The sequence below is a fragment of the Giraffa tippelskirchi genome, chromosome 2, assembly GCF_054371585.1.
Source record: "Giraffa tippelskirchi isolate mGirTip1 chromosome 2, T2T-mGirTip1v1.2.pri, whole genome shotgun sequence".
NCBI lineage: Eukaryota > Metazoa > Chordata > Mammalia > Artiodactyla > Giraffidae > Giraffa > Giraffa tippelskirchi.
Window position 1 is genome coordinate 219,507,115 of NC_137276.1, and position 17,255 is coordinate 219,524,369.

The 17,255-nt window shown below is 37.9% G+C and overlaps 1 protein-coding gene and 1 long non-coding RNA gene across 11 annotated transcripts in view; both read right to left on the reverse strand.

Annotated features, from left to right (window-relative positions):
* Positions 1-17,255, reverse strand: part of APP (amyloid beta precursor protein) — a 292,111-nt gene that overhangs the window by 269,698 nt on the left and 5,158 nt on the right. The window lies entirely within an intron of this gene.
* LOC145532500 (uncharacterized) lies at positions 13,470-15,936 on the reverse strand. Its single transcript, XR_014073295.1, has 2 exons — positions 15,825-15,936; positions 13,470-15,601 (listed from the first exon to the last, which is right to left on the reverse strand). It is a non-coding gene; the product is annotated as an uncharacterized LOC145532500 (long non-coding RNA).

Here is a 17,255-nt window from a genome sequence, read left to right on the forward strand (position 1 = left end):
TGCTATGAACATAGATGTGCATGTATGTTTTCAAATTATAGTTCTGTCTGGATCATATATAGTCATTGCAACTGATTTGTAAGAACACTTTGCAGAATATAGATATTTACCTTTTGTTACAGAAACTATAAATAATCTCTATGGACAGATATCAACAACATTATTGAATAATCCCTTTTCTCCCTCTGATGTAGAAAACCATTTTTATCTTAAATTCATTTCCAATTTACAGACAAGTGTATGTCTAGACCTCCATTTTGTCCTTTTGATCTGTATTTGCATATGCTATGTAGTTTTAATTTCTATATCTTGACATATTTCCTGAATTTTTCTGTCCGTTTTTACCTGATGATTTTCTAAGTACCGCTTACAAATATCCCTCCCTCTAAAACTGCTTCTCTAACACAGTGTATCTTGAGTTTCTCTTTGACATCTGTATGTTTTCATGTTTCTACTTGGAGTCTCATCTTTGCATTCAGATTCTGAGTTCACTTGGCTAGCACACAAATGTTAATTCTTTTCTCAGTGCAAAAAATATTTATTTAGCTTACTGTGAAAGGTCAAACGGTAGAAACAGAGTGGTATAACATTTGAACACTACCATTTATACCAGCTTTATTTTTATGAATAAGCATCTGAATAGAAATTCAATAGAGGAGTGTGTCATAATCAGTCTGAGACAAAGACTTTAAAATACAATAAAGTAATACTCGTCTTAAGCATTTCAGTTTTACTTGATTGTTGTACGGCTTCATAGGAAGATGTGACTTCTTAAAGAAAAAAAATATTTTTTATATGGCTTGATCTAGCAGAGAGCATCTGCGTTCACACACCAACTGTTAAATTAATCTACGTGAAGTCAGCCTCAAAGCACTTGGCTGCAGCTACAGGATGTAGGTGTAACAGGATCGCACAGACTAACATCTGATAGGGCCATACACTTGCCAGGTCAGAAGGAAGAAAGGGAGAAGAGGGGATGTATATCCTTCTAGAATCAAAATATCAAATACCCCTGCAGTCTCTTGGGATTGTCTTGAAAAACTCAATTCCTCCTCAATCCAGATTAAGTCCCCATTCTAAAATAACCCTCTCCAAAACAAAAACAGACTGCTTCATTCAATTCATACTTTGTGAATTAATAAAATTTAAGTCATCTGAAACCACCAAAAGTGCATGGTGATTTTTTTCCCCTGAAACTAATGTCTGTATGACATGAGAAGTGCATTGATAAAATGTGAAGAAAAGTAAACATTTCTAATACGTAGTATGAGAGATGTGTGAGCGGGTCCCCAGGGATTTAAGTTAATTCTACCTAAAGTCTGAGCACTACCATTTCCAGAAGCTTCTGCAGGTGCTAGAAGCCACAGGTCCCATCAGAAAGAGCTCGCAATTATCTCCTGTCCAGTCCCCTTTGATATGTGACAATCTCTTTATTTTCAGAGGGGTTAAGAGACCTTCGGAAAAGACCCTGATGTTGGGAAAGATTCAGGGCAGGAGGAGAAGGGGTGACAGAGGATGAGATGGTTGGATGGCATCATCGACTCAATGAACATGAGTTTGAGCAAACTCCAGGAGATAATGGACGGGGAAGTGGGGTGAGCTGCAGTCTGCAGGGTTGCAAAGAGTTGGACACGACAGAGCGACTGAACAACAGAGATCTTTGGAAGCGAGCAGCCAGGAGTTTTGTGGCTGCCTCCAGCTGGTCCCAGCAGCCAAGGCTGTCACTTGTACAGGGTCACTGCTGAACATGCCAAGGAAGGGGCAGGGCTGGGAGGGGCAGGAAAGTGGACAGGGAAGAGAGCCACATCCCGGACACGCAGGCTTGACATTCCTTTTCTAGTGGGTTTTCTTTTGCATTCACAAGCACTTCCAACTCGAACAATGTGATCCAAGTTTATGCAGGAGTTAAAATAGGTCATTCCTGTTTTCAGATGTCAAAAATGTTATCAACGAAATGGTGACATACTACATACAGCCTTCCAGCTATCTGACAGCACTGAAATGTGAAGCTAAACAGGGCAGTGCCATGGGCCACTGGGCTGCTCCCCCAGCCTTGGCATCGCCGTGGGGTAAAGTGGGCTAACTTGAACATCAAGGATATTTGTGAAAGATCCGAGAAGAGGAGACGTTACAAGGAGACTTCAAATGGAAACCAGAGCCATTTAGTCTTTCAGGGCTTCCTATAGGGTCAGGCTCCATGCTTTGTACCTGATTCCTAACTGGCTTTTCCTCCCGACCAACTTATTTATAGATGCTCTGTAGATGTGGAAATTTAGGTTTAGGGAAATTAAGTCATTTTCCTGCTATTGAAGGGGTTGTGACTCAAATCCAAGGTTGGAATGACTCCAACATCTACATTCTGGACAATTTTATTTGGGGTTGAAAGGGAAGAGGTGGGATTGGGATGGAAGGGGAGGAAATAGAAGGGAGAAGACACCGTGTAGACAGCGGGGCTCGGAAGTTCCTGCAGGTGAGGCTGGAAGAAGGAGATGCTGCCAGGAACTGAAGCCGGAACAGATGAGACATTTCTAAACAAGCAGCCACTGTAACCCTAGCCTACTTCCTCCAGGAGCTAACTGCCTAGTTCAGGAGGAAACGCCAGCTGAACTCCATCCGTTATTCCATTTTGCCAGAGGCAGAAGAGGTAAGTGGTTAAGAATACAGACAGGGAAGGCAAAAGGGCTTGAACCTCATCTGTTTCCAAGTTCCTTCCCTGCTGATACTTCATGGAATGGGGATAATTTAGCAGTAGCTCCCGCACGGGCAGCTGCTGAATACATAAGAAGCCCTTCCAACAGTGCTCGGCTCATAGAAAGAGCTAGATAATTGTTTATTATTATTGCAAAAGCCAAGAAAGCATCTATTTTTACTTATGACAGAAATAGAGGTGTTTATTCCAGAACTAATAAATCACAACAGTGTGATATGATTGCCTGCCAAATGTCTAATGCTTGTTAGAAACAAAAACAAAAAACCTGAAATAGCTGTAGAACAGTAGTTCTCCCCCTCTTAAATTTTTAAAGAGAAGCAAAGATAAACTATTATATACTCAGAGAACTCTTTTGAATGTTTAGAATATAGAATGTCTTCCATAAATCCCTCTTGATTAAAACATCCATTCTTCTCCAACACTGAGTAAATTAAATATGGAAGACACTGACCATTAGTCTCCATACATGATTCAAGAATGTGAGCCATCACTGGTAAGTTATACAGACATAATTCATGAGATATTTGTAACAGTTCACTGACTTATTCAGACACCTCATAGCCTTTGCATTTATTAATACTATTCCTCCAGTTGAATACTTGTAGGAGAGGAAAACAGTTTTTTCTCTACCCTGTTAGGTTTAGTTCCTGGGTCTGTGCAAATTAAACTGACAAAAGACAGATTAATGGAGAAAAAGCATATACATTTTATTTGGTTAACATTTTTACATGAGTTGAGGGAGATGGAGTATAAGAAGAGGTTCATAGAAAAGAAGAGACAGCCCTAAAGAAATGACTAGGTCTGAGAGACTATATACCATTTTAAGAAAGAGCAGTTAATTGTGGAGACATGACAAAACAAAAACAAGTTTGGGCTTGCAGGGGTAACATTTATTTACTGCCTATTTACAGTATTCGATTTCAGCCAACAACATAATCCTTACTGCAAAAACCTATGCAATGAAATATAGTAGTCTGTAATTGTCCATGTGAATAGCAGATAATAATCAAAGACTAATATGGGTCTGGCTGAATGGGTTCCACAGCCCTAGACAGGGTTCTATGAAAGTGGCAACTCACCACACACTGTTAAATTTAAAGACGAATCTTCTTTTTTTGTGGCTAAAGATTCTTACCTTTGGGAACTTCATGGAATAAATCTTCCCAACTTTTTTTTTTTAATCAGCATGATTTTTATTCCTTTATAGATATTTTTATATTCATTTTTGGGTCTCGGTAGTCAGATAGATAGACAGAAAACATGTTTCCTATTTACCCAACTTATTTTTTAACCACATAAAATCAGGAGCAACTTGAACAGCGAGGAGATGAAAGGAGAAAGCTTTATTTACATCTGTGTAATCACATTACCTAATTAGCACTCCTAAAGAGGGACTCTAGAAACTGAAATCACAATTTTACTGACTTCTATATTCGAGCCCTGGCTACATTTGCCTGTCAGGTTTAATAGCTTCTTACAAACTTCTTCCTACAAAAGTGATCATGGAACTATTAAATGAGAGGATTGCTTGTTTGAATGACTAGGTCAGGTTTTCTTTATTTCTTTATCCTTGTTAATTTCTACAGTCCTTGCTCATCTCTTTTCCTTTAAGTACTATATTACAGCTGAAGGACCACTGTGTTGAATACTACTCGAGGGCAGCAATTTAGATCATTCAATAAATACTTAAAATATTAACAAGTATTTGGCACAAGCTCCCTCCCTACATCGCTACTTTCATCCTAACCTCAGATTGGAAATGCCAAATAAGAAAAGCACATGTCCACAATTACATAGCTCCTGTTGCCCTAAATAGATTCATATATCCATTAGACATTACATTTACAAAGAACTTATAATGTCAAGAGATTTAATGTTAAGGAATAAAATGCAGGATATAAAATGGAATCTATAGCATGATCTGAAAAATGCTTTAAAACATGAAATAAAACAGGTATTTACAGGTGGCAGAATTATGCACGTTTTTATATTTTCTCTAGGTTACCTACAATGGAACCTGGAAAAGGTCTTTTCATTCCAGTTCCAAAGAAGGACAATACCAAAGAATGTTCAAACTACTGGACAATTTCACATGCTAGCAAGGTAATGCTCAAAATCCTTCAAGCTAGGCTTCCACAGTACATGAACCAAGAAATTCCAGATGTACAAGCTGGATTTAGAAAAGGCAGAAGCACCAGAGATCAAACTGCCAACATCCCTTGGATCATAGAGAAAGCAAAGGAATTCCAGAAATACATCTACTTCTGCTTTATTTACTACCCTAAAGCCTTTGACTGTGTGGATCACAACAAACTGTTGGAAAATTCTTAAAGAGATGAGAATGCCAGACTACCTCATCTACCTCCTGAGAAACCTGTACTCAGGTCAAGAAGCAGCACTCAGAACTAGACATGAAATAATAGACTTTTTCAAAATTGAGAAAACAGTTTATGAAGGCTGTATATTGTTGCCCTGCTTATATAACTTATATGCAGAGTACAACATGTGAAATGCCAGGCTGGATGAATCACAAGCTGGAATCAAGACTGCTGGGAGAAATATCAAGAATCTCAGATATGCAGATGATACTATGATGGAAGAAAGCAAAGAAGAACTAAAGAGCCTATTGATGAGGGTGAAAGAGGAGAATAAAAAAGCTGGTTTAAAACTCAACATTCAAAAAAATTCAGATCATGGCATCTGGTCCCATCACTTCATGGCAAATAGATGAGGAAAAAAGTGGAAACAGTGACAGATTTTATTTTCCTGGGCTCCAAAATCACTGTGGATGGTGACTGCAGCCATGAAATTAAAAGACACTTGCTCCTTGGAAGAAAAGCCATGACAAACCAAGACAGTGTATTAAAAAGCAGAGACATCACTTTGCCAACAAAAGTCTGTATAGTCAAAGCTATGGTTTTTCCAGCAGTTATGTACGGATGTGAGAGCCGGACCATAAAGAAGGCTGAGCACCGAAGAATTGATGCTTTTGAACTGTGGTGCTGGAAAAGACTCTTGACAGTCCCTTGGACCGCAAGGAGATCAAACCAGTCAGTCCCAAAGGAAAGTCAACCCTGACTGATGCTGAAGCTGAAGCTCCAAAACTTTGGCCACCTGATTCGAAGAACTGACTCATTGGAGAAGACTCTAAAGGCTGGGAAAGATTGAGGTCAAGGGGAGAAGGGGACGGCAGAGGATGAGGCAGTTAGACAGCATTGCTGACTCAATGGACATGAGTTTGAGCAAACTCCGGGAGACAGTGAAGCACAGGGAAGCCTGGCGTGCTGCAGTTGAAGGGGTTGCAAAGAGTCAGACATGACTGAGCGAATGAACAACGACAACAACAACCTACAGTAAAATTGTAATACTTCTCTAATTCAAAAAAATCTAACATATATAATTGAAAAAATACGATTCCCCCAAACAGTTTAAAGCTCTAAACTTCTGTACCTCTTTGTTATATTTATTATGAAAAATATATGGAAAACTGGTGTTAAGGGACTTCCCTGGCGGTCCAGTGGTTAAGACTTCGCCTTCCAATGCAGGGGGTGAGGGTTTGATCCCTGGCAGGGAGTTAAACCCCACATGCCTCTGGGCCAAAAAACTAAAACATAAAACAGAAGCAATCTTGTAACAGATTCAATAAGGACTTTAAAAATGGTCCACATCAAAAAATATCTTTAAAAAAAAAAGAAAACTGGTGTTAAAAAAAAAGAAGTGGATCTTTTTAAGATTAAAGACAAATTTTTTTAAGTTTAATAGTCAACCTCCAAAGGAGATACAGATACTCTTACACTTTTAGCTCATTCCTGCAAGCCCTGAATCCTCTAGGCATTGTCTCATACATTAGTGTTTGCAAAATGCAATTATTTTTGCACACAATATGAAGAAAATACAGTGCATGCTTAACTTAAAGATCCATTATGCCTTATGGGTAAAGTCTAGCCACAGATGGAAAGTCTTAAGATTTAAATAGAAAAATTGTCAAGTTAACACTATATCTAAAATCACTAAGCCTAAGTCACTGAATACACGTAAACTCTCTTCAAAGTACTCACACCATCTACGATATCCAGGCTGATAAATATTTTAAAACTACTTCCAACTTTAAAAGTTCACTCATGGAGCTTCTTCATATACCATAAAACAAATACTTAACAACAATGATCCCAGAAGTACATCAATTCTGTCTTTACCAACCCACAATGCTGGGTGGTAACCATTCCACAATGCTTGCATTTGGAAAACAACTATTTTATATGTCACTGGGCTTAAGAGCACTGGGCTTAAGTTGTCAAAAAACATCATACTTTAAATATAACTGGGTAAGAATTATGGGCACACACATGGGCAGCTTTCCAAAAAAAGGGAAGAAAAAAGAAAGAAAACTTAACCCAGTGTTTCCAGGAACAGACCTCACACACACAACAAACTGTACATAATACATAATGGCCTTTGTTGACTCTTTTCCTTTCAGTGGGCAGATGATATTTCAATGAGTTCTGAGTCACATACTCTGGGTCCCAAAGGGTCCACCCAACTAGTACTCCAGCAGTGCCCACTCCAAAAAACAAAACTGAGCACTGGACCCAGTATCACCTCATATTACTATTCCACTGAGAGATTCTCAGCATGCCTGGTAATTTTATTTACCCTGCCCCCAAAGAGTTTTGTCGTGATGAAGCCTTGCCTTCCTCAAGTGGGCCAGATTTTCTTAAAGCTCTTGGTTTAGTATTTAACTGATAGCAACCACCGAATATTAGATATTCAAATTGACACAGCAACATAGAAAAGGAAAAAGGAAGAAAGAGGATGACGAAGAAAGATTAGAAACCACAGGACAGAGATTAGGGCTCAGACCCATAATTTTCAAGAGATTATCAGACAACTCAGCATCATCAGATTCCAGTTTCTTCATCGAACAAGGGGGCATAGAAATGAGGTCCTATGTATACTATCTGTTCCAAAACCTGATTCTTTTCCTAGACAGTCATAAATTGAGTTGGCCCTTCTACAGCTGTACTGTCCAATATGGTAGCCACCAGCCAATGTGGCTGCTGACTGCATGAAATATGGCCAATCAGACTTAAACTATATTCTATGGGTAAAATTTTGAAGACATATAATGAAAAAAGAGTGTAATATATTTTATTAATAATTTTTATATTGACCATATACTGAAATGATATTTTACATTTATTAGGTACAACACACTAATTTGGGCTTCCCTTGTGGCTCAGCTGGTAAAGAATCTGCCTGCAATGTGGGAGACCTGGGCTCGATCCCTGGGTTGGGAAGATTCCCTGGAGAAGCGAAAGGCTACCCACTCCAGTATTCTACCTGGAGAATGCCATGGACTGTATAGTTCATGGGGTCGCAAAGAGTCAGACACGACTGAGCGACTTTCACTTTCTTTCAGTGTTACGCACTAATTTTGCCAGTTTCTTTTGTCTTTGAGGTGGACACTAGAAAATTTTAAATTACACCTGTGGTCCCGTTATACTTTTATTGAACTGCTTTGTTTTGGAGTTAGGCCTGGCAGTAAGGGAGGGCCAGAGCAATTCTGAGATGAAATGACATCAGGAAGGTATCTGAATGAAAGTTGCCATTCCCTGGTTTTTCACAATTAGGACCTGGGGCATATCATTTCCAGATCATATTTACAAACTGCTGTTTTAAAGTTTTGCTTTTGTTTTCTTATTCTACTCACCAACAATGAATCAATAGCAAACAATATTGGGCCTGAAAATAATTAATATCACTTCATTTACTCTAAGGCTAAATCTTAATTATCTGCTGTAGGATTATAGGATTGAAGCATAATCTTAAATGGATGTGTCTTCACAGAGACACAACTGTTTTCCATTTTCTTTGAACTGAATATAAATTTAAAGTAATAATTGAGTTTCCTTCATAAAGATGATCACAATCTTCTTTTCAAAACTCATATTCAAATTGAACAGGAACAATTAAAATAAATTTGCATGGGTGGAGCATGTTTCATTGACACCTAACTAGAAAATTTTCACTGATTTTTGCAATCTGTATCAATTAATGTATTCTAAATGATCAAAGAAGCAGAGATCATTTCTAGAGAGTTTGTTTGCTTAGCAATACAGCAGACTATGAACCAAAACAATAAAACATTTGTAAGACGCAGGTAAGTCAAGAATGAATATTCTCAATAAATTTTCTTGGACTTTTGCAATTAAGAGATCTTAAAGAGATGGGAATACCAGACCACCTGACTGGCCTCTTGAGAAATCTGTATGCAGGTCAGGAAGCAACAGTTAGAACTGGACATGGAACAACAGACTGGTTCCAAATTGGGAAAGGAGTACATCAAGACTATATATTGCCACCCTGCTTATTTAACTTATATGCAGAGTACATCATGAGAAACACCGGGCTGGATGAAGCACAAGCTGGAATCAAGATTGCCAGGAGAAATATCAGTAACCTCAGATATGCAGATGATACCACTCTTACGGCAGAAAGTGAAGAACTAAAGAGCCTCTTGATGAAAGTGAAAGAGGAGAGTGAAAAAGTTGGCTTAAAACTCAACATTCAGAAAACTAAGATCATGGCATCTGGTCTCATCACTTCACGGCAAATAGATGGGGAAACAATGGAAACAGTGACAGACTTTATTCTGGAGGGCTCGAAAATCACTGCAGATGGTGATTGCAGCCATGAAATTAAAACTCTTGCTCCTTGGAAGAAAAGCTACGACCAACCTAGACAGCATATTAAAAAGCAGAGACATTATTTTGCCAACAAAGATTCGTCTAGTTAAAGCTTTGGTTTTTCCAGTAGTCATGTATGGATGTGAGAGTTGGACTATAAAGAAAGCTGAGTGCCAAAGAATTGATGCTTTTGAACTGCAGTATTGGAGAAGACTCTTGAGAGTCCCTTGGACTGCAAGGAGATCCAACCAGTCCATCCTAAAGGGAACCAGTCCTGAATGTTCATTGGAAGGACTGATGCTGAAGCTGAAACTCCAATGCTTTGGCCACCTGATGTGAAGAACTGACTCAGTGGAAAGACCCTGAGGCTGGGAAAAATTGAAGGTGGGAGGAGAAGGGGGTGACAGAGGATGAGATGATTGGATGGCATCACCGACTCGATGGACATGAGTTTGAGTAAACTCCGGGAGTTGGTGATGGACAGGGAGGCCTTGCGTGCTGCAGTCCATGGGGTCGCAAAGAGTTGGACAGGACTGAGAGAATGAACTGAACTGAACTGAAAACAAAAGTATCCATCTAACTGCCTACAAAATCAACTACCAATTGTTTAAAAGCAAGCAACAGTCCCTAACTTTGAAATCCAGAGCCAACTAAAGGCACAAGATTTTCCAGACTGGGCTTAAACCATGGCCAGTAATTAAGTAAAATATTTGCAGATATATGAAAGCAGAACAGATATCACAATAAAATATATCTGTTGAGGAAATTTTAAATAATAAAGTTTTAAAATAAACTTTCTCAACTTAGATAAACTATGTGACCATTAGAAAACTATTAAGAAATTAAAAAAACAAGACTTTCTTAATTTTCAAATTCCAGCTAATATAGTTAACACAAATTTTCAAACTTTCATGGTATGAAGTATCACTCACTCTTTTTATGGGGGAAAAAAGTATAATTTCAAGGGTGATAGGAGATATATGTTCAAACACATACTGGCTCCTCTTTCTGATTCTCATGATTAATCAACAACTATTTCATATACTACAAATTGTCAATTGTATATCAGAAGGTAGTCTCTTGAAGTGATGAGACAAAATATTTTCTTTGCTAGACACTCCAAAAATAAAAGGAAAACCAAGATTTAAGATGATCAAATTTGAACTAAGCTTTTGATTACTTAAAGAGAACCAAGGGTTCAGAAAGAAATAATACAGAAAATAAAACCAAGAGTAGTTTTTGAGATACCAGGATATTTTAGACATTTCCTTAAGACAGAACCATGCACAACATGTCAAACTATTAGGATGCAATTTAAATAAACCATGAAGTGCTGGTAAAATGCCTACTGTGTGTGTGTGTGTGTGTGTGTGTGTGTGTGTGTGTGTGTGTGTGCATGCTCAGTTGTGTCTGACTCTTTGTGACCCCATGGACTGCTAAGTCACTTCAGTCGTGTCCGACTCTGTGCGACCCCATAGACGGCAGCCCACCAGGCTCCCCCGTCCCTGGGATTCTCCAGGCAAGAATACTGGAGTGGGTTGCCACTTCCTTCTCCAGCGGATCTTCCTCATCCAGGGATCGAACCTGCATCTCTTCAGTCTCCTGCATTGGCAGGCAGGTTCTTTACCACTAGCACCACCTGGGAAGCCCATGCCCATGTCAGGCATACTTAAAAAACCAGAACAAAATACCTCACCACTTAGCTGTCATTGAAAATGGCATTGGCAGGTAGATTCTTTACCACTGCACCAACTGGGAAGCCCCAAAATGCCTGAAGGTGAAGTGAAAGTCGCTCAGTCATGTCTAACTCTTTTGCAACCCCATGGATTGTAGCCCATGGAATTCTCCAGGCCAGAATACTGGAGTGGGTAGCCTTTCCCTTTTCCAGGGAATCTTCCCAACCCAGGGATCTAACCCACGTCTCCCACATTACAGGTGGATTATTTAACAGCTGAGCCACAAGGGAAGCCCAAGAATACTGGAGTGGGTAGCCTATCCCTTCTCCAGGGGATCTTCCCAACCCAGGAATCAAACCGGGGTCTCCAGCATTGCAGGCGGATTCTTTACCAGCTGAGCTCCCAGGGAAGCCCAGAATTCAATCACAAATGCCCTGAAACAATATGAAATAAGAGACAAAACATCCTGCATTAAACTTTCCCCTCATCTGCTAACAAGAATCAATGGACAGGTTTGGGTCAGCATTTCACATGTTACATTTCTGAGATGAATGAGCAAACCAGTAAGGGAGGTTAAGTTTTAAGGTTTCTTAAAAAGCATAAAAAATTTAACAATGGCAATAAACCCTGAGGATATTTTAAGCAAAGTCTTTTTCTCTTCTCCAGGAAAAGAAAAACAAACTTAAGCTAAAATATTTTTCTCTTCACTGGCTATTTATGAAGTCAATGAATACAACAAAGAACACACACACAAGGAATACTCCCCAGAAGCTGAACACTTCCCATCTGTATCCTTTTACAGCACCACCCAGAAAATTCACAAACATACAAATCTGACCTTTGTCCAGGCTCATGAAAGTGAAGTGAAATATTCAAAAGGCAAATACAGACAAGGAAAGGAATTTCTTGGGAACTGGGTGGGTCTGCTTCCTACCTTGTTTATTTAAGAAAGTCCTTCCTATCCATTATCTTTGTCTATTCATTATCTTGGTCTAGGATGTCTCCAAAGGCCATGTTGACTAGTTACTCAGTCCCAAGTTCCCGGGACTTGTACCTAAGGTAACTCTACCTTAAGGCAGCTTTTGCTTCTACTGTTTGAGCCATCTAGTCACATGGTCACCCTCTGAGAATTCCCTCCTTGCATACTTCACTGAACAAGTATGCAGTGATTCCAAAATTACAGTTCTGTCACAAATGTACTCTTGAAACTGGAGCCTTTCACAATTACCAACAGAAATACATAAGCTGCCTTCCTGTTCAATCATCTTATCAATTAGCCAAGAACCTGCCCCGCAGAAAACAACTACAGGGTTTTAAAATTTAGTTCACTTTTATTGGATTGAAATTTTCTGGATTCCATGGTGTAAGAGGATTTAACACTTGACACAAACCATTAAAAACAACCCTGAGAAAACCCTGGTAAAACACAAAGTGAATCATAATGACCTCAATTAGATTTTCAGTGCCTGTCAAGTGAGTAGCATACAGTGGTATTGGATTTAAGCCCTTGAACTTGAAAAGTACAATTTCTTAAGAGAGTAGAAATAACAGAATTTCAATTTTTTTCTTAAAAGGCCAATTTTGATCCTAGTTCACACTAACGTAAAAAGCAAGTATTAGCTGTAACTGCAAAAAGTCAAATTATAACGAAATTTTCATTTTGATGGCCACTCAATTTCACTGCAATACACAATGTCTTCTCTCTAAATTTCACTATCTTGATCAAGGAAAATCATTTCTAAGCACCTTCAGTTGAAAATGTCCCAATCAATCAGAAGATTGATGAACTATTTCCAGAAGAAGGCATTTTTTTTTCCTGAGTTAACTGAATGTCTGAAATAAAGAGTTGCAAATGAAGTTACTGACAGCATTTCATATCCTTTTCACAATAAAATGTTTTAGAAAGACTGAAAGAGTAAATCTTATTTAAAAGGCTTAATTTTTTTTTTGTAGACTTGTAGTTAGGTGTCATTCACAACTTTTTTAAACATAAGAGAAGCTAGCTGTCAAGAATCAAACATAATTATCACTACAGTATAAAATTCCCAGAGTCTTCATTTAGAAAATTTGTCAAGTATTTAGTAAATACTAGATGTAAGGCACTGCAGTGAGTTATGAAACAAATTACAGGAAATAGTTTGTGATCACGTTTAATGTTAACTTCTGCCCCACCATTTTATTTTTAATATCTAACCACCAAAGTACATCCTTGTTCCTGGCTATGGTTTTACACCAAAGTGAATAAATAGTTTTTTCCTCCAGATATCTAAGTTTACATTTGGGTCAGAGAACTTTCCTGATAATACCACATAAAATATCACATTCATGGCAGATTTCCACCTAGCATTCACCGATGATATCTTTGCCCAACTTAATTTTTTACAAGTTTTTTCCAACTTTTTATTCTTCCATTGCTATTTATTCTGTCTACCCCTCATTATACTGTAAACTTCCATGAGGGGAGGGACCTCAAAAATATTGGTTAAATGCAGGAGTGAATTTTCCTTTTCTGTCTGTGCTCATAAAAACCTAAGTTTCTATGTATGAAAATACACTAGTAAGTTCTCTATAAAATTTGATTTTAAGTTGCTCATTCATGTAATATGTATCTGAATAAATTATTCCTAGAATGATCAGTCTACATATTTGCAAGTTTCTGTGGAAGTTTCTTAAAAACTCATCACTTAAATCTTCAAACCAACACACTGCAATGACAAAACTATTTGCCTAAAAAAACAAGTAATTAAGAGCATCAGCATGAGAAATATTAGCTCTCAAATATAGCTTTTCCTATGAGAAGTTTTTATGTTAGCCACTGAAGAGTTAAGCAAAGATTTCAAAAAGTTTGCATCAGTTTTAAAGGCTCAACCTCCAAAGTAGATAAGGATTTTTTTGAAAGATGAAAAAAATCAATAAATATATTTATAACAGCAGTTATCTATCTTTATCATGTGTGCCTATTAATTCCATTATAAAACAAAACAATAATTGTGCTTTTGAAAAGCCATCCATTAATAAGAACAAACATAAAAAGTCCTTTTTTGGACTAACCAAACCTCAACCAGGACTACTATTTTCTTCATTTTTGACTAAAAATAAAAACGTTGTCCTGTTAATTTTATTGCAATGCAGTCATGTGCAGACAGGAGAAACAACAAATGAGTTAGTGGTCACTTAGGGGTCAGAGCTCAGGCCTAAAGTAGACAAATCCATCTCAAGGGTAACCTCTTGTCTGTAGTCCCATAAAATGTCACTCTGGGGTCAAAATATATCAATCTTTAAAGCTTTGAAATTTAACAAATGAGCAAGAGTAACAATGCATTTTCTTCACTTCATGCAAATAACTTTTCTTGATAGAGTATGATTTCTTATTCTTAAAAGCATCCTTCCCAAGAAGACTGGAGTAGGTTGCCATGCCCTTCTCCAGGGAGATTTTCCCAACTCAGGAATCGAACCAGGGCCTCCTGCATTGCAGGTGGATTCTCTACCAGCTGAGCTACCAGGGAAGCAGAGATGAAAAGTACTTTACCAGTCCTGATCACCAAAGATACCTTAAACATTCTTTAGTGAAAATACAATGCAGATTTCTATGGAAGCAAAATGAAAACATAGGAACGTACTATTAGATTTTCCATGAAAGAAACTCAAGCAAAGAACAATTTCATATCAATAAAATAAATCACTAAAAAAATTTTTTCTTGCTCAAATTTCTCAGGTAAATGCCATCTCAACTAGGGAAGAAGAAATAAATCGAGAAAGACCACCTGGAAATTAGAAGATACAAACACCAGGGTTCATCATTAATAAGACCTTAAGAATTCCAGGATTTGCTCATCTGTAAAACAGGTTTGTTGTTCTTTTCCTTTTTCTGAAATGTTCATCTTGCTTACTCTCTGCCCCTGCTCACAGACCTTGCATATGTAGTTGTGGTACTTTCATTCCTTATTGTATCTCCTCTTGAGAAGCATGTTTATTTCAAACATAGCTACAATAACTGCATCCTCCTTGAACCCACTTTTTTGATCAAGCAAGGTAGTGATAAAAGAAATACATGAACTACTGTGACAAAAAAACCCATATAGACTCATCTGGACTTCACTTACTGATTCTTTAATATGTTGATCATACCTTAACCACAGAATCACCAATTTGGGGTATCCTCAAATACCTTCAGCCTAATTTTGAAACTGAACAAACTTTTTATTTTATAATGAGCAGAATGTGCTTATTAAAAAAGTATGCTTTTAATTAAGCAGTAATCACTACTAAGTTTTATAGTAGATTACTATAGTATTTATCATCATCTAGTACTCTTGCCTGGAAAATCCCATGGACAGAAGAGCCTGGTAAGCTGCAGTCCATGGGGTTGCTAAGAGTTGGACACGACTGAGCGACTTCACTTTCACTTTTCACTTTCATGCATTCGAGAAGGAAATGGCAACACACTCCAGTGTTCTTGCCTGGAGAATCCCAGGGACGGGGGAGCCTGGTGGGCAGCCGTCTGTGGGGTCGCACAGAGTTGGACACGACTGAAGCAACTTAGCAGCAGCAGCAACTATTAATATGGGCTTCCTTGGTGACTCAAGACAGTAAAGAATTGCCTGCAATGCATGAGACCCAGGTTCAACTCCTGGGTTGGGAAGATCCTTAGAGAAGGGAATGTCTACCCACCGCACTCTTCTTGCCAGGGGAATTCCATGGACCAAGGAGGCTGGCCGGCTACAGTCCATGAGGTCACATAGAGTCGGACACGATGGGGTGACACCGAGAGAAAGAGAGAGCTATTAACATAATTTATTTTATTTTGAAAGTTGATTTCTTCCAGGAGTGTTGTCTTCTCAGGCAGTCTTGCTTTTAGGTTCCCTTGTCCTCTCGTGAAAATTATTTAAAACTTCCATTCTAGGTAGGACCAAAATTCTGTTGCTGGCATCTGATATCTTCCATTTCTGCCTAGATTGGCCAAACCGGTTTATTCATTTTCTAGAGAAGGTTATGCTGAGAATTAAACCAAGTTATTCACAGCTCTCTGCACACAGCTGACAGGCAACTAATAGCTGAGTTAATAATCAAGCCAGAATATAAACTTGCTCAATTTTAGACATGTGTAGCTAGCTGCCAGGGTGCACACATTTAAAGTAGGTCTTACTCATTTGTGTAACAACTGCTTATGTTTTTTACATATTTCTGTACTGTTCCAAGTTTTTCTATAAGCATGAATTGTTTTAGGGCTTTTCCAAAAAGCCAACTGAAATACAAAATAAATATGAATATTTAATAAATTTGTATATGTTTTAATTTTATTTGTGATACAAATTTTATCTGTCTTTTTTTTAATTTAAATCAAATTAATTCATTCTTCTCATGAACAAACTGCCAAATTCCTATACAGTCTTAACTGGTTGGTAAGTGCATTGGTCAGTAGGTGAAACATCATATAAATTTTTTTTTAACTTTCAACAATGTATAAGATTAAATATATGTTTTACATCATCATCAACATCATAAACAGTAATTGTAACTAACATGTGCTTATAATATCTTACAAGATGCCATCATGTTATATATTAACTCTTTATATATTAACTGTCACTGTTTCAAGCATTTTACATACATATTAACTCAATCTTCAACAACCGTAAATATTTTCTCCATTTTGCAGAGGAACAAATTGAAGTATGAGCTAGCTCACAGTCAATAGCTTGACCAACGTGGAACGCTGCCTTCCTAGGAAACATGAGAAATTCCATGACTAGGTTGCTGATCTGACATCCTATTGGTTATCAAAATCAAGGCTATAAATGTAGCAACGGTTATACTACTTTCCAAAGAGCTGGCTTTTAAAAGCCTCTCATTTTGCTCATTTCAACCACTACCTTCTTCCATAAAATACTATAATCCTAGCAATGCTCAAGCTAAATCTGTATTTCATGCTTCTTCCAAATGTAGCCACACAAAATAAGTCTAAGTAAAATAGCCTCTTAGTTTCCATCTCAGCTAAGAATACATACATGAAACTGAATCCTCTGTACCCCATTCTAACTATTCAGCATCCCTTTTTCATAGATCTATTAGTTCATGAACACATCCAGGCTTTTTTTTTTCCCCTAATGAATTACTTTATTCCTAGAGCAGTCCATTCGAATCCAGTTTATGGTGCATGTCTACTTCTAAAAAGGTACCAGT